The sequence below is a fragment of the Rana temporaria genome, chromosome 5, assembly GCF_905171775.1.
Source record: "Rana temporaria chromosome 5, aRanTem1.1, whole genome shotgun sequence".
Taxonomy (NCBI): domain Eukaryota; kingdom Metazoa; phylum Chordata; class Amphibia; order Anura; family Ranidae; genus Rana; species Rana temporaria.
Window position 1 is genome coordinate 125,067,941 of NC_053493.1, and position 19,155 is coordinate 125,087,095.

At 41.1% G+C, this 19,155-nt stretch overlaps 1 protein-coding gene across 3 annotated transcripts in view; it reads right to left on the bottom strand.

Annotated features, from left to right (window-relative positions):
• Positions 1-19,155, bottom strand: part of RBMS3 (RNA binding motif single stranded interacting protein 3) — an 827,636-nt gene that overhangs the window by 321,362 nt on the left and 487,119 nt on the right. The gene's annotated exons all lie outside the window — the stretch shown is intronic.

Consider the following 19,155-nt stretch of genomic DNA (forward strand, 5'->3'; position numbering starts at 1 on the left):
TCTACTGCAGGGTAGTCTTCCTGGTCACAATTGCAGACTGACAGCGGTGAGAGCCGGAAGTGCGGAGGACCGTCTATGTGGACAGCTTTACCCCTGATGCCTGCATACTTAGATGTGCCTCTTTCAATCATCAACCATATGAGTTGCTAAATGTTGAATCTTTATTAACTGTAACCACATTACTACACTTATAGGTGCCTCTCTTCTCGTTTATACACTGTAGCTCCTGCTGTATTTTGCTTCTAATCCCCTTGTGGAGCCTGTCATTTGTGGATGGACATTTTATAGTTCCACAACCTATCACGTTGCTATAATCTTTTGTATATGGACTATTAACTGAAGGACTTATGAATGAATTGTTGGGGAACAAATTATCTGAGTTTCCATTATTTCTTATGGTGAAATTTGCTTTGATATACAAGTGCTTTGGATTACAAACATGTTTCCAAAACACATTATGCCCACAATCCAAGGTTTTACTGTATATAACATTTTTTATTCAAAGTGGTTGGAGGGAAGTTTTAGAATGGCAAAGATGTTTTTAAATTATGTGAGCAAACTGCAGTCCCTCTTTAAAAAGCAGTGTGCTGTATCCAAATGAAGTGCTTGGATTTAGTTTTTTGTGGAGATAACACCACAATGAGTGTATGTCTTGGAGGCTAGACAAAAGAGCATTGTTTCTAAGCATGAACTTTCTATTTACCCTGAAACAATATGCAGGATCATGCTGAGCTCCCTAGGTTCCACTACCTAATGTCCCCTAGGAGTCTGGTATCATACCAAAAAACAGCTGCTTACACACTGAATGCCCTATGATGGAACAAACCAATGACACCACAATTTGTTCAACTTTATTCCATGGTCATAACTAGAAAACCCTGCCTAGGGGCAACACGGCTGAGGCTTTTCGCCCATCAAGGCTTAACCCTAATGGGTGAAAAATGTCATAGTGGGTGGCCTGTAGGTGCAGACTTGTCACTGTGGCTTTGTGGAATAAAGTTGAGCAAACTGTGATGTCATTGATGTGTCGATTTTTCTTCCTTCGCAATGTAATTTACTGGGTTTCTTCTTCCTTTTAGGGCTGATACTTACAGCCATTAACCCATGCTAAAGTTTGTCAGTAATGAAAAAAGAAAAAGGTGTAATGGCGCTTGCTACTAACACAACTAATGATAATAAATCAATGCAAATAAAACTGAAATATAACTAATCAGCTACTAACGTGCATTAGTGATACACAATGGAAATATAATGTGAATAAATGCAATAATAAGTATAATGCACACCAAGTGCTAAATAGCAATAGTGTTCACCAAGTGAAAAAATGACAAGTGTTTCCTCCACACAAATGAAATAAGTCCAATCACATTCAAAAAACAATGTCCACATCAATTACTGAAATTGATGATATAAAAGATGCGTAATAAATGAATCATGCAATGATGTGCAACAGGTGGATCAATAATATGTGCTCCTCCATAAAATGAATAAATTAAGTCCAAACACATGCACAAAAAATAATTATTAGATGATGTCCACAGCAATTCCTGAAGTGTGTAGTGATACAGAATCCACTGCAAACTGGTAAGGTGCTCCACTCCAAGTGACCCCGTTTCCCCAGCCTCTCACCTCAGCTGGCTTAGGTAAAAAGCCTCCCAATAATACCAGGCAGCAGCTCCCAATCACAGACCAATCACTTAGTAATTCCCCAGGCTGGCGATATATAATTTGCTCTCAGCAAGGATAAAGGCCCTTATTCTCCATATAGTGTGGTTTTTCGCATTAGTATCCCCATCATATGTAAAGTTTGTCAGTGCCTATATAGCGTTTAAAAGCTGTAACGCGGAGGAGCTGATATTCGTCTCACGGGACATGATCTCAAGCTTCTCTGCGATTTGGGAGGCGTGGATCACGTTTAAAAAATCCCAACCATATCAGGATCTGTTACAACATAATGTGTAACTCATTATCTGGCTACAAGTAATCTCAGATGGTTGATTCCGGAATTCTGGAGGACCCGGTCGATGTAAACAGCAAACAGTAGACGGTGGGGGTAGCAGGTGGGTTACCACCCCCCTCTTGTCAATCCCCTCCTTATTGCTCTCTCTTTTTCACTTACCCTTCCCCTTTTTACTTTTTATGTTCTTTTCTCTTTTCTCTTGTTTAAGCCCTTTATGGTCGGGGGTCTGGAGGTTAGTGCCGATCATTTGGGTCAGCCCTGGCCTTCGGATTACCGTCCTGAGAAGCCAGAATTGGGTGATACAGGGCTGTTATGAATAGGCACCGTCTGGTAGCTCGGATTGTCTCGGAGAGTGCTAGTGAGTTAATGTGAGTCAAGACACACATTCAAAGATAGAAGCCACTACAGGTTTGAGGCTTACATATTGCCTGTGCTATTATAGAGTTCCATATAGTGGTGTCTGAACTTCTATCTGGACAATTGTGATGTTAGCAACCTGTTAGCTACTATTGAGCTTATTGTATATTGAACCTGTACCCCAGTTTTCGGTATTTCTCTGTATATTTTGTGAAAAACTCCAATAAAATCTTTTTGGAACAAAATAAAAGCTTTAACGCGGTGTAAATATATGTTTTCAAATGTCAGAGCAAAGCCCTCCAGGTGCATACAGGGAAATCAGTAATAATAAATGAAACCACTTGTGGACCTTCATTGACTTGTGTTATTATCAGCGCCAAGACAGCCTGGAGCCTTAAAAAATGTTACAGTCTATGCTTTAATGAAGAACCAATATTTTTTTTTATTATTATTGCAATGTGTTACTGGGTCACTTGTAAGGCCCCGTACACACGTCTGAGGAACTCGACGGGCAAAACTCATCGTTTTGCTCGTCGAGTTCTGTGTGAAGCCGCCAAAGATCTCGGCGAGCCAACTTTCCTCATAGAACAACGAGGAAATAGAGAACATGTTCTCTATTTGGCTCGATGAGGAACTCGTCGGCTTCCTCGGCCAAAAGTGTACACACGCCGGGTTTCTCTGCAGAATTCAGCTCCGACCGAGTTTCTGGCTGAATTGTGTGTACGGGGCCTAAGTGTTGCTTACATCACAATTATTGACAGTCAAGAGATTTAAAAAAGAGTCAATGAAAACCTAAAAAAAATGGTTAACCTTAACAGATTGTCTCTTAATTTGTTAAGAAGCAGCAATATAGCAGACGTTAGGGCTATTGACTCAATGTTCTCTATGAGTAGTTGTGAAACTCACCATCTTATACAATTATCAATAATATTATTGCTACTCCAGCAATCAGCCTCATCAGATCATGGATTATCATTTAGACATTACTGCCCCTATACAGGAATACCCCACTTTTATTTACTAAAGTTGGAAAGCGCAAAATCAGGCTCACTTCTGCATAGAAACCAATGAGATTCTAACCCCAGCTTGTTCAATTAAGCTTTGGTAATAAAACCTGGAAGCTCATTGGTTTCTATGCAGAAGTGAGTCTGATTTTGCGCTTTCAGCTTTTGTAAATAAACCCCATTGTGTACTTAAAAGTGGGGTATGCCGGCATTCATATATTTCAATTAGTGTTTTATGTGTTTCACACAGACAGGTAAAATGCAATATTTTTTTTCCTTAGTAAGTAAGTAAGGGTCTGCACCACTGTAAGTTAATTGAGTGGATTGGATAACTTTGTAACTGCTAGAAAAAGTACATCAGTGTACTGCATATTAGCCTGTTATTTGTTTACTAGTGTCAAGAGTGTGAGTTTCTCACAAGCCAGTAGCTGAGGGTGATGGTAAGTCATGTTTGTGTGTGTGTGTTTTCATGATCAGGGTAATCATGTTCATACAATTATTGGTCATCGTGATAGTAAATGTGAGAAGACTTTGTTTTCCCCTGTGAGTTAATCAGTTCAAGTTTTTTTTGTTCAGGCAACGTACACACAACCATTTTTAATGTTCTAGAAAAAACAAAGTTTTTTTTCGACGTGATTCTTGTCAAGCCTGCCTTGCATACACACGATCGTGAAAAAAAAATGCTCGAGCAAAGCGCGGTGATGTGCAACACGCACAGCGGCACTATAAAGGGGAAGTTCCATTCAGATGGCGCCACCCTTTGGGCTGCTTTTGCTTATTTTGTGTTATTAAAAGTTTGGTGAGAGACGAGTCGCACTTTTCAGTTTTCGTGCTTTTCAGTCTGTTACAGCATGATGAATGTGCTATCTCCATTACGAACGCTAGTTTTACCAGAATGAGTGCTCCTGTCTCATAACTTGTTTCACAACGCGAAAAATTAGAGCATGTTCTAAATTTTTAATGCCCATTTTTCACGTCGAGAAAAATGCCCTGGAGCCTACACACGGTCGTTTTTAATGACCATTTTAAAAAATGTAATTTTTACGTCATGAAAAACTTCGTGTGTATGTGGCATTAGACTTTTAATTTACATAAGATCTCTACTGACAAGACAATGTAAAATTTAGAAAAAAAAATGCCATACATACTGTAACATATTTTAAGTAAATATTGGGGAAATCCGTTTTAAGTAGATAGTCCAAGATAGGGCTTTCAAGAAAATAATTGTCTTCAAAATAAAGATCTCTTGTCTTTCTTGGACCTCAATGTCCACAGGGATGAAGTTTAGACACAGAGGTTCACTCCATATTTTCTAATAAAGATATCTATGTCTATGGGGCTTCAGGAATTGTATTGCCAGTGGTAGCTTTATAATAAATCAACAGCTGATTTATTCTTGCCTTTCAATTCTAATTCACAAATAGAAACGATTATGACAAGCTGAATATTACATTTTATCTGGCAAGTGCTAATATATTTGCAACATTCAGATAATACTGGCCATTTTCAGAGTAAATAAGGCATCTAAAAATCCTAATAGAAACAGGAAATTGTTTGTAGTTGGCTGTTCTATATAGCTTAAAGTTTAAACAAACACAAAGAGAGATAAACTCAGAATGAACTGATCTCAATCACTCAGTAGATGTTAATATTTTTTACAACCTCCAGTTTCTCTCCCATATGATTGTGATATAGTGTATGATTGCTAGAAGCAATGTAAATAGGATGAGGGTTAAGTGACGGACAAATGTGAAGACCGGAGTAAACAGTGTCAAAGCATGTACCAATGAGTGAAACAAAGTTATCTTGCAAAGTTAAACCTTATCAATCCCAAATATGTTTTTATATGTTCCTTTTATAGCAGAAATTACCATCTCAAACATATATCTACATATACTGTATGTCAGTTCATGTACTCTATACATCACCCATAGTATTTCCCATTAGTGTTGTAACATTGATATGGTTTTTAATACACACAGGAAAGACCCTGGGAGCAGTAGAAAAGCCGGAATAATCTGTACAGAGAGTTCCGCTGAGACTGGAGATTCCATTTTTCCTCAATAAACCAATTTCACATTTAATACAGAAGAAAAGTAGAACATATTTTTCTTCTGCCCTTTTGTCAATATATGCAGTGGTGTGAAAATAGCCCTCTGGCTGTGGAGCAGGAGAAATAAGTATGGTCTCTTCGTAATAAACCAAGGATATCACCTTGCTCTCTCTCCAGTGCACGGTCACAGACAGTAATAGCGGGAATTTTCTTTGTAGTCCATTTATAAAATGCAGAACAATGAATCAAATGATGAGCTAAGTGTCTGAAAAGAAGTTAAATGTATCATGTGGAATAGAAAAAGTATTTTTACGTTTTTTATTTTATTTTTTGTGTGTGTGACTGAAGCTGTGAACATGCTGGAATGCAGAACAAAAATAGGTATATATATGAAGCTTGTAACGAATATAATAGGAATAAAAGCTATACTCTGGTCAAATATTAAAATGTTTTATTTACACAAGATCCGGGAGCACACCTTAACTAGTAATTGCTATCCTGGCAATTGTCGTGTGCACCTGGCTGCCCTAATAGCTAAATCTCTACTGCTGCCATATTCTCATTGTCCTAAATCAGAGCCTGCAAAATGTACACTTCCCTCTCTTTGAACCAAAGTCAGCAGTAGAGCATAGGAAAGATGTTACACAAAAAGAGAATCATATAACAAAATGCTACATTGCCATTCTTCAGGTTTTGTTAAACATGGATCCAGCTGCATAGGATTAAAAAAAAAAAATAACGTCACAAAGTAAATTAAGTGCTAATACATTGCAGTCATTAGAGGAAACTTGTGTACTTCTTCTGACCAGTAGATTTTCTGGGAATTTCACAAAAGAGGTTAGAGGATAAAAAAAATGCCTCCACTCATTGGGGTTGATTTACTAAAGCACTGAGACTAATTGCGTTTGCATAAATCATTTTTTTTTTTAATTTCCTTCATACATGATTGGGTATTCAAAGTGAATACAGGTTCATGGTATTTATTAACATTTACTTTGGGCACCCTTTATTTCAATCTAATTGCTCCCTGTGCCATATTTGCTTTGTTTCTCCATCCTCCAGCATTCAAAAGACTACCACACATACTGTATGAAAATAATTGACTAATGAAATATAAAAAAGGCAAAAGAACTATTTTACATTTATGAAGGAAAGCGTCTAATTAGCTATATTAGGAAACTACAATATTTCCCACAACTTTTCCCCTTACCCATATTTGCTTTAACATCACTTATTATGTAGATCCAGGGCAGCAACCTGTCGATGGTGATCTACCTGATGATCACGGGAAGCCGATAGGTAGAAAATGATCAGAGCTGTGTCAAGCCCTTCCCATAGTGAAGTAAGAGGACAAACAGTGCTGGATAAAGGGCAGAAGCACGACAGCTGCTATAGTTAACTTTGTAAGTTAACCAGCAGGTGATTGGTTGCTAGGTGGTCCAATAAACCAATCAACTGCTTGTTAACATGGAAAGTTAACTCTGGCAGCTCCCACTCCCACCCTCCACCCAGCACTGTGCTGCCTCTCACTTTGCTCTGATGTACAGCAGCTATAAGGTAGGAGAGAGCTACCTACACATGGGTGTGTGTTGTGAACACAGAGGTGACAGATATAGAGGGACATAGAACACTACTGTGGGAGGGGTGTGCAGAGGACAGTGCTATGCAGGGGGGGGACACTACTGTGGGGGGGGGGGTTCAGAGAACACTGTTATGGGGAGGGCAGAGGGCACTACTTTGTGTGTTAGAGGTATGCAGAGGACACTGCAATGGGGAGGGCAGAAGGCACTACTGTGTGTTTGGGGGGATGCAGAAGACATTGCTTTGCAGGGGGACATTACTGGGTGGAATGGCAGGGGACACTGCAATGGGGGGCAGAGTGCACTGCAGTGGGGGCAGAGGACACTATCGTGTGTATTGGGGCAGAGAACACTACTATTGAGGGGGATGGTCTGAAGGGGGGGGGCAGAGGATACTACTGTAGGGGGAGATGATTTGAAGCAAGGCAGTAGACACTATTGTAAAAATGTGTTTTTATTGGGAGCTTTATTTATTTTTTAAAAGGGGGATGACAACGCACAATCACCACCCCGCTCCCTCTGGGGATCTTTGATTTCCTCCATGTCGTCCAGGTAGAATTCAACCTCTGAAAGGTTGCCTACCCCTGATCTAGCTCTTTAGACACTGGAAATTAATCTCTGATGATCTTTGTACAGGTGCCAGTGGTACCATCATTTTGTGATATAATGTTATGCTATCTGGAGAGACATTTTAATACCAAGTACACATACCAACTATAGTTCAGTTGGCAAAGCAGCCCAGGATCCACCAACCAAGTGTGAAGATAGTTTTTCTCAAATAGTAGTAGACATGGTTTTATCCAAAGATAGTTGAATCAAGATGTGATTTTGAAGATGTAGGGGAAAAATAAAAAATGTCAGAGTTTTACATTTATTAACCTTGGTGAGTAGGTGTACTGTGCAATTTGTGTATACATAACAAAAAACAAAATAAGCATGAAAACAAACTAATTTGGTAAAATAGTATGGGCCAGATTCACGTATCTGGCCGTATCTTTGTGCGGGCGTAGCGTATCCTATTTATGCTACGCCTCCGCAACTTGGACAGGCAAGTGCAGTATTCACAAAGCACTTGCTCTGTAAGTTGCGGCGGTGTAGCGTAAATTGGCAGGCGTAAGCCCGCCTAATTCAAAATAGACTGGTATGGGGCGTGTTGTATGTAAATGAATCATGACCCCACGTAAATGACGCAGCTAATGAACGGCGCATGCGCGCACATGCTCAGTATCACATCGAATTTGCTCCATAAGATACGCCAGGCCCAATGCCTGTGACGTGAACGTAACCTACGCACAGCCCCATTCACGTACGACTTACGTAAACAACGTAAAAAGATACGCTTGCCGACGTCCATACTTTGCATTGGCTGCACCTCATATAGCAGGGGTAACTTTACGCCGGACGTAAGCCTAACGTAAACGGCGTAGCGGGCGCAAGTACGTTCGGGAATCAGCGTATCTACCTATTTTACATATTCAACGCGTAAATCTATGGAAGCGCCCCTTGCGGCCAGCGTAAATATGCACCCAAGTTACGATGGCGTAGGAGACTTACGCCGCTCGTATCTTGGCCAAATCTATGCGTAACTGATTCTAAGAATCAGGGGCACAGATATGACGGCTCACAGTCGGACTTACGACGGCGTACGTGGAGATACGCCGTCATAAGTCCACTGTGAATCTGGCCCAATGTGTGGAATATGACCTTTTAAAAACTGTACTAAACACACTGCTAAAATTAAGAAGCATACAATGTAGTCCCTTGCATATTTTGTAATAATAATCTTCTGTGTGAAATATGTTAACGTTAATTGGGACATTGTATGTCGTTCCATTGCAATTTATATTGAACAGTGTCCACTGAGGGAAATGCACACAAATTTCCCAAGGTTAATTGGAAAGAAATGAGACTATACAAGCCATGTATAAGTAATGAAGGATGAAAGAAGAAAAAAATAATAAATGAAAGACAGTGAATAAGTGATGGACTAACAAGATAACCCAAAGAAGAAAAAATTCAGAACTCATTTGCTTAAAAACAGGACATTTTGCAAATTAGCAGTGTTTCCTCTAAGGGACAGTTCTATGCAGCTGGAGTGCTTTAATTATTTTACTGAAAATAAATAATATAAATAACACAATTTGCCAAGAAATGGTTTAACCTCCCTGGCGGTATGATTCTTTCAGAAAAAAGATGCTGAAAGCGGTACCATTATTTGCAAGGAAATTTGGCGTTTTATACTGTAGGCCTATAATTCTTAGGAATAACTCACTTAAATCTGACCAAACCAGAGTCTAAGGCCCCGTACACACGACCAGTTTCCTCGGCAGAATTCAGCTTCCGACCGAGTTTCTGGCTGAATTCTGCCGAGAAACCCGGCCGTGTGTACACTTTCGGCCGAGGAAGCCGACGAGGAGCTCGGCGAGGAAATAGAGAACATGTTCTCTATTTCCTCGTTGTTCTATGGGAGCTCTCGTCCCGCCGAGGAGCTCCTCGGCGGCTTCAGGGCTGAACTGGCCGAGGAACTCGATGTGTTTGGCACGTCGAGTTCCTCGGCCGTGTGTACGAGGCTTTATAGGCATCCCGGGTATGACATTTTTTTAAAAACAAAATTATAAATTAAAATATAATAAATAATTATAAATAATTATAACAAATAATAATATAATTCAAATAAAAATTATTCATTAATGTAATCAACTCAAAATCACTGAAATTTGCTCAGTTGCAGAATTGTTGCTGTCATTATTTTTTTTTTTATGATGAATTTCCCCACAAATCGCTATCGCACAATTCTGCAAGTGATTATAATTTATTATCGCTGTTTTCTAGCTGATCTAAAACCATTTTTGACATAAAGGGACACTTTTGGTTGCTATGGACAATATACAGTTTGCAGGGAGAAAGAACCGTTTTTATTATATAAATGTACATGTGGGACACTGGGCAGACCACTAGGGACAAGGGGGGTGTGTATTTTTTACATACAGTACTGTAATCTATAAGATTACAGTATACTGTATGTAATGTGTTTGTTTACTTTTTTGAATTTGGCGCCGATCTCCGCCCCCGTGCGTCGTAACGTCGCAGGGAACGGAGATCGGCGGCACAGGAGGACACTGTGTGAATCGAGCGAGGTCCCGCTCGCTCACACAGCGCGGTGGCATCGCTGGATCCAGGAACAAGGTAAGCCAGCGCGCGCTGCAGGCTCTGCATAGCTACCCCAAGCGTGACTCGGGGTTACCGATTTTGGCACAAAAATCCACCCCGAGTCACGTTCGGGAATACCGCCAGGAGGGTTAAGGGAAGTGAATATCCAAGATGGTATACCAAAAGCAGAACTATGTGGGCTGTGTCTTTGAGTTGGAAAACACAGTATTTAAAGTAACACATCATTTAGTTATTTTTAGCCATGACACCTTTTAAAGTGACCCTGAAGGGAGATTGCATATAGATCATTTAGGGAACAGATACTTAGTTTAATTTCAGCTATTGAGAGAATTTGTTTTATGCTGAAAAAAGATGTCAACCTACCAATACTGTTACCGGGGCATAATGGGATGGTGGCGTCACATCACCCGATGACCCTGCCCCATGCCAATATAAGTTGTTGCACACCGCGCACACGGCATTACAGCGGGAGAGAGCATTATGTCAACATCGGAAGATAAGTAGAGGGAAGAAGACAACGGAGAAGACCAGGCAAGAGCTAGCAAAAAAGCGGGCAAAAGAGCAGAAGAAAGTGGGGGAGACCCAGAAGAAGACACCGGACAGCGGGAGCACAATGTACCCCTTACTCATTCACATAAGGTGGGGGGCTGGGATCTGGGGCCCCCTTATTAAAGGGGGCTCCCAGATTCCGATAAGTCCCCGACTGCAGACAAGGGTTGCCGGGAAGATGCTCTTGTCCTCATCAACATGGGGACAAGGTGCTTTGGGGTGGGGGGCTCAGGGCCCCCCTGCCCTAAAGCACCCACTCCCCCATTGTGAGGGCATGCGGCCTGGTACGGTTCAGAAGGGGGGGCGCTGATGGGGGTGCTGATTTGAAAGCATGATTATTGCACAGGTGTGTCTTAGGTTGGTCACCATAAAAGGGCACTCTAAAATGTGCAGTTTTACTGTATTCGGGGGTTCGAAAATCAGTGAGTATCTGGTGTCACCACCATTTGCATCACGCAGTGCAGCACATCTCCTTTGCATAGAGTTGATTAGGTTGTTGATTGTGGCATGTGGATTGTTGGTCCATTCAATGGCTGTGAAAAGTTGTTGGATATTGGCAGGATCTGGAACACGCTGCCGTGTACAACAATCCAGAGCATCCCAAACATGCTTAATGGGTGACGTGTCCGGTGAGTATGCTGGCCATGCAAGAACTGGGATGTTTTTAGCTTCCAGGAATTGTGTACAGATCCTTGCAACATGGGGCCGTGCATTATCATGCTGCAACATGAGGTGATGGTTGTGGATGAATGGCACAACAATCGTCACAGTATCTCTGTGCATTCAAAATGCCATCAATAAAATGCACCTGTGTTCCTTGTCCATAGCATCGCCTGCCCATACCATAACTCCACCGCCACCATGGGCTACTTGAACCACAACGTTGACATCAGCAAACCGCTTACCCACACAACACCATACATGCTGTCTGCTATCTGCCCTGTACAGTGAAAACAGGGATTCATCCATGAAGAGAACACTTTTTCAAAGTGCCAGATGCCATTGAATGTGAGCATTTGCCCACTTAAGTCGGTTACGACGACAAACTGCAGTCAGGTCGAGACCCTGATGAGGACGACGAGCATGCAGATGAGCTTCCCTGATGCGGTTTGTGACAATTTGTGCAGAAATTCTTTGGTTATGCAAACCAAATGTTGCAGCAGCTGTCTGGGTGGCTGGTCTCAGACAGTCTTGAAGGTGAAGATGCTGGATGTGGAGGTCCTGGACTGGTGTGGTCACACGTGGTCTGCAGTTGTGAGGCCAGTTGGATGTACTGCCAAATTCTCTGAAACGCCTTTTGGAGACAGTGTATGGTAGAGAACTTAACATTCAATTCAAGGGCAACAGCTCTGGTGGACATTCCTGCAGTCAGAATGCCAATTGCACATTCCATCAAAATCTACGACATCTGTGGCATTGTGCTGTGTGATAAAACTGCACATTTTAAAGTGCCCTTTTGTTGTGGCCAGCCTAAGGCACATCTGTGCAATATCTATGCTGATCAGCATTTTGATATGCCACATCTGTGAGGTGGAAGGATTATCTAGGCAAAGGAGAAGTGCTTACTAACACAGATTTAGACAGATTTGTGAACAATATTTGAGAGAAATAGGCCTTTTGTGTACATAGAAAATGTCATAGATCTTTAGGATCAGCTCATGATAAATAGGGGCAAACACAAAAGTGTTGTGTTTATAATTTTGCTTAGAGTAAGTAAGGACAGTTACCACTTTGGACGTCCCCTTAAGGTGATCCATGTTATTATTCATTGAAATCCCTCTAAAATGGGCCTGCTTCTCCATAGGAGATGATACTCTTCAAAGAAACATATTCTGATGTGAGTTTTACAAATGTAGATGTTGCAGGGTCTGCTGTAAAGAGGTACTAGTGTGTATGGAGTGCGGCCCTAATTTTGTGATGTTGTTTTATATATTTAATGATACATTTCAATGTATTCTCTTTCTTCCTACATCCACCTCCAACTAAGAGGAGAAAGTCTTGAGTTTGTTCCTTAGTATAGGCATTTTTTTAAAAAACAGATCTTACTGTAGCCCCTTGCTAATAATCTGTCCCTCAGATTTCTTTCTTCTTGTTCAAAAATAACATCAATGTAATTGCGTTTAATCTGCAATTACTGCCCCCCGCTGAGACCACCGCCTGTGGAAGGGAATTCCACATCCTGGCTGCTCTTACAGTAAAGAACCCTCTATGTAGTTTAAGGTAAAACCTCTTTCCTTCTAATTTTAATGAGTGGCCACGTGTCTTGTTAAACTCCATTCCATAAAAAGTTGTATCCCTCTTGTGGGGTCACCAGTATGGTATTTGAAATCATATACCCTCCCAATGTCTCTTCTCCAGAGAGAATAAGTTCAGTGCTCGCAACCTTTCTTCATAACTAATATCCTCCAGACAATTTATTAGCTTTGTTGCCCTTCTTTGTACTCGCTCTATTTCCAGTACATCCTTCCTTAGGACTGGTGCCCAGAACTGGACAGCATACTCCAGGTGAAGCCGAATCAGAGTCTTGTAGAGCGGGAGAATTATAGCTTTATCCCTGGAGTTAATCCCTTTTTTAATGCATGCCAATATTCTGTTTGCTTTGTTAGCAGTAGCTTGGAATTGCATGCCATTGCTTAGCCTATCATCTATTAGGACCCCGGGTCCTTTTCCATCCTAGATTCCCCCAGATATTCTCCCCCTAGTGTATAGATTGGATTCATATTTTTGCCACCCAAATGCATTATTTTTCTACATTAAACCTTATTTGCCATGTAGTTGCCCACCTCATTCATTTGTTCAGATCTTCTTGCAAGGTTGCCACGTCCTGCAGAGAAGTTATTACCCTGGTTAGCTTAGTATTGTCCGCAAATACATGTCTTAGGCCCCACACACCATCGGTTAAAAAAAAGCCAACTTGCTTTAAATTTAACTGATGGATTCCTAACCGATAGGTCAAAACCGATTGTTAGTAGGCACAACCATCGGTTAAAAATCCATGCATGTTCAGAATCAAGTCGACGCATGCTTGGAAGCATTGAACTTCAGCACGTCGTTGTGTTTTACATCACCGCATTCTGACACGATCGTTTTTTTAACCGATGGTGTGTAGGCGCGACGGACCATTAGTCAGCTTCATCGGTTAACCGATGAAAACGGTCCATCAGACCGTTCTCATCGGATGGACTGATTGTGTGTACGCAGCTTCAGTTAACCTGCAAGTTGAACATGTTGTTATTGCTTGAACATTGATTGAACATTTAAAATCATGCAGGAATTCCCTGTACCCATCCCAGTGGATGAAAATGTAATTGAGGTACCTGTGCCACAATAAGACATTATTCATCATTTGAAACAATGTTTTGCTCCCATCCCACTCAGATAGAGATTGGCAAAGGATGAGGCACAATTGTTGTGATCGATACATTGATGACATTTTCATGTGGGGAGCAATCAGTATATGGTCCCCTTAGGCTGAGATGCACATTGGGTGCTGTACTGGGTCACAGTTCCTTTGGATTTGGAGGTACAGACCATATGTGTGGGCAGATAGGTTGAACTAACATTTTGGATATTCATTTTTGAAGATATTCTTTAGTATTCACTGTTGTCTAAACATATACATTTGCCTTTAGATCCCAATACTATATATGGGTCCATCTCTGGTTTCTGTGGCTATTTAGATATTATCTCTTGTGCCATTTCTGCGGCTTCTGTTTGTTGGGTTTCTGCCAACCCCTTCCCCCTCTCACAGCTCCTGGGGCAGACATCTTTTGTGACCTCCAGCCTCAAGAAATCATGGGTTGGTATCACCACCTCGTAGATATACATACTGGCTTACTAACTATTACATGATTTAATCCAGTTTCTGTACTTAGATACCTTGTCAGTAGCATCCACTAACGATGAAGTAAATGCATTGAGACACACTTTTTCTACTCACTGGAATTATGTGAAAACATTCTTGAAAGCAATTTGGTGGAAAGGATATGAAAATGAAATACTGTAACTACCTTATGTGATGTCATCATTAATGTAGAGTATATTAGAATAGATTAAATCAGTGTTTTATATTAAAAAAAAACTCATATGTACAGTATCTAATAGGATTTTTGCCATTTGTATATCAATACATTTTTTTTAAAGTGTTACTAAACCCAGAGCCAGCATTCACTAGTTCTGGTCTCCCACAGTACACAAAGCATGGAAAAGCAATTATTTTAGTAAATATAAACTGATGAAAAACAAGCGCACAGGCTCATGGTGCAATAACATTTGTTTAATTGAATGGAAGTAGATAAAATCATTGCTCTTACAAACATAGGATGAACACATACATCAGAATCCTACAGTAGGGAACCCCAAATAGGGACCCATCCAAGCGCCATGATGGCTGGATTGTCCAATGGCTGTGTACACTATCTCTGCAAGCAGCTGCCAACAGGCTGTACGCAAGCCGCTCACTGTCTCCAAGGGTTGGCTGGTCAGGACAGGGCTAGAACCGCCTCCAACACCACGTAACACAGGGAAAGACCAGGATGATCAGGGACCTGAAACGCATTGTCCTGGCAACCACATAGCATCATCTGTCAATCTGATCACCTTGGTCTTTCCCTGTGTTATGTGGTGTTGGAGGCAGTTCTAACCCTGTCCTGGCCAGCCGGACCTTGGAGACAGTGAGCGGCTCACATGTTCATTACTGTATATGCTTGTAAGTGCATTGATTTTATCTACTTCCATTCAATTAAACAAACGTTATTGCACCATGATCCTGTGCGCTAGTTTTTCCTTTATGTTTCCACAGCCATCAGTTCCCTGCTGATTACAGAGCAGCAAGGTGGTGTATGCAGAGAGACTTTCTATTAACTATTTTCCTTGAGGATTATCATTTTTCTTGGTCAGTGTGTTGCTGTTGTGCACTAATTGGACTTTAGCACTGTTTATTGTTGTTCTTAAATATAAACTGATAAATACCTTTTCTCATCAGAAGTATATATAGCAGTCTTGTGACTTGTATCAGTTTCTAGTAAAGCTTGTAGGAGAAGTTTTCATCCTCCCATAAACCTCTGGACATGTCTGGACAGTACTGATTGGCCATGTGCTGATCACACACAAAAAAAACTCTAGCAATACACACCAAACTGAGCATGTGCAGCCCATCCACTGGCTCTGAAAATATCAGGTTATTTTTTGGAGACAATGGAAGACGAGGAGGATCAGAGAGATGGGTCAAACAGCCTTAATACACAATGCAAAGGATTAACCCCTTAGGTTCCACAGTGAGCATAACAAGCATGCTTTACTGCATATACAGACTGTTGTGGGTTTAGTAACACTTTAAGTTTAATTTACAATGTATTGGTGATGCACTCTGTTGAAGTCTCATGGGCGACTACATTTTCTATGTATCTGGATTATTGGGGATGGAGGTACATGGATATGAGTACCAGATCATATTAAAAATACTGTATAACAGTTATATGGGGTATCATTTCCACTGGATACAAACATAAAAGGGAGAAAAGTGTTCATTGTGTGTTTCTCCTCTGGCCAATAGTATATATGTTTTCATTTAATGATTCTTCTGAAATTAACTTGTCCTGTAAAGGAGGGGAGCATTAAAGTAAATAATCCAGCCTAGGCAGGCCCAGACTGGGACAAAAAATAGGTCCAGACATTTTAGAGTGAGCAGTCCGGGGGGGGGGGCACGGCGGTGGTTAAAGCGGTTGTAAAGTAAAACATTTTTTCACCTTAATGCAATCTATGCATTAAGGTGAAAAAACATCTGGTGTTGCAGCCCCCCCCCCCTCAGCCCCCGTTTAACTTACCTGACCCCTCGAAAGTCTCGCTCTCGGTCCCGAGATCCTCTTCGTCGCTCAGCCTGGCCGCTGATTGGCTAGAGCGGATGGATTAAGAGCCGAGATCCAGTGATGCGGCGTGCCGAGGGGCGGGGCCGATTGATACAGTGAGCGGCTATGGCCGCTTGCTGTATCACGGGAGCGCGCCCGCAAATACTCACCACCATGCGAGCGCTCTCGCATGACTGTGGTGAGTTCTTGCGGTGAGGACCAGAGACAGCCGCCGAGGGACTCCAGAAGACGTGGATTGGGGCCACTCTGTGCAAAACTAACTGCACAGTGGAGGTAAGTATAACATGTTTGTTATTTTAAAGGAAAAACATTTTTTCCTTTATTAATCCTTTAATGATGGGGTGTGGGGTTCCAGCACTTTGTACCTCTGGACCCCTTTACATTACACAGCACCCTGCACCTCTGGACCCCTTTACATTACACAGCACCTTGCACCTCTGGATCCCTTTACAATACACAGCACCCTGGACCCCTTTACATTACATAGCACTGCACCTCTGGACCCTTTTATATTACACAGCACCCTGCACCTCTGGCCCCTTTACATTACACAGCACCCTGCACCTCTGGACCCCTTTACATTACACAGCACCTTGCACCTCTGGACCCTTTTACATTACACAGCACCCTGCACCTCTGGACCCCTTTACATTACATAGCACCACACCTCTGGACCCCTTTACATTACACAGCCCCCCACAGTTTGTTACACAGACACCCCCTAACAGTTCTGGACCCCATGTATGTTACACAGACCTCCCTACAGTACAGACCCCCTCCCTATATTACAGACCCCCTCCCTACAGTGCAGACCCCCTCCCTACAGTACAGACCCCCTCCCTACAGTTAAGACCCCCCTACAGTACAGACCCCCTCTACAATACAGACCCCCCTACATTACAGACCCCATCTACAATACAGACTCCCCTACATTACAGACCCCCTCTATAATACAGCCCATACAGACCCCCCCTAAATTTTAGAGACGTGACCTGTGGCCCATGGGCTGCCTTGGCCCACCGGGCATATGCTGGTATGCCCTATGGCCAGTCCCGGCCAGAGCCTAGGTATCAAATCCACCAGGTAAACTACTGATTATGAATTCAACCCATTTCTCATTCTGGTTGCCCTTTATGTGCATTGAAGTCTGATCTGCCTGTATTACTAAAGCCTTTAAATTATTTATAAATCATATTTCACATGCACTATATACATATAGCTAGCAGGATAAAGCTCAGAATGGCAACAAAGCAAAAATTGTACAAATAAGCTGGCTGATATCATAGAAAACATTTAAAACAAAGGTATCCTTTAAAAATAACTTTTTAACAATATTATCTCAGTTTACTGTATATTGCATATCCTAATTGTCAGCTATCTCCTAATTAAACGGCACCAATTGTCCTAAATGCTCAATATTACACATTCACAAGATAAACAACAACATGCTTACCTCACTTCTTGGTTCTAATTTTACTTAAAATCAGTGGCATTGAGAATAACATTTGCTCAGAAGCAATAAAGTACAACAGCCATACATAAACCCTCTCCAATATTGCTTAACAATCCTCATCGTAGACAGCCAGGTGCAGTAACTTACAAGATCCCTAACTGCAAACATAAACATATGCTCTGTTACTCATATTTCTATTCCTAATAGTCTCATTAAACACTGGAAGGAAATATAAGCAGTGTATCATTCAGAAAGATATTACTGTCAGATTGTTTAAACCATTAGTAATTGGAATTTATCTCTCGTCAGCATCCATTTCTTCCAGTAAACAGATGCTTCTCATTTCCTGTGGTATTTTTTTTTTTTCCTTATTGATATCTAAGCTTGCTATTATGTTCTTTTACTGTATTTCCTATTCCTTTTCATCCTTGTAGACCTTGGTGACCTTACAGATCATTGATCTTGATGTTTAAATGCTTTTTCTGCTACTGATTTTGACAGTGGAGTCTTTTGTTAAAGACATGGCTCTCCTTTACATCAAAGTGCAGTTAACCGTTATATGACAGAGCAGAACCATTGCACCCAAGTTCAGTTAACTAGCTGCAAGCAATTTCAGACTGTATTCAAAGTATTTTCTGATAGATTTATTGGATAGGGGCATAATGCCACTTTGGTGCTGTTTTATTCAGAAAATGTGCTTTTGAAGGTAAATGAAAAGAAAGATGACAGGTGCCCATTGTTTTCTCATGCAGATCAGTACAAGACTATGTTTCAAATATACTATGACCAACTGTGAGAACCCAAAGTGTGAGCACTAACTATATTATTATTATTTTTTTCTGGAAAAAAAACTGTCCTTAAAACTGTCTATTTTGTGTGTATTATTCATCTAGTAGAAATCACTTCATTATTAAAAATAACAAGATGTATAGTAGTTTTATACATATTGTCATATTATTATTTTTTTTCAAATATAAATTTAATTAAACACCAAAAAAGGGTGAGGCCCCAACAGTACAAAAGAGTTGTGAACATTTCAACAATTTGCGAAGTCCAGAAACAGTGTATAAAATAAATACAAGCATGTCATATCTCCATTTTACATGGTAGCTTTGGACAATTGACCACGCGCTCATAGCATAAGTGGTGTACGTTCACAAG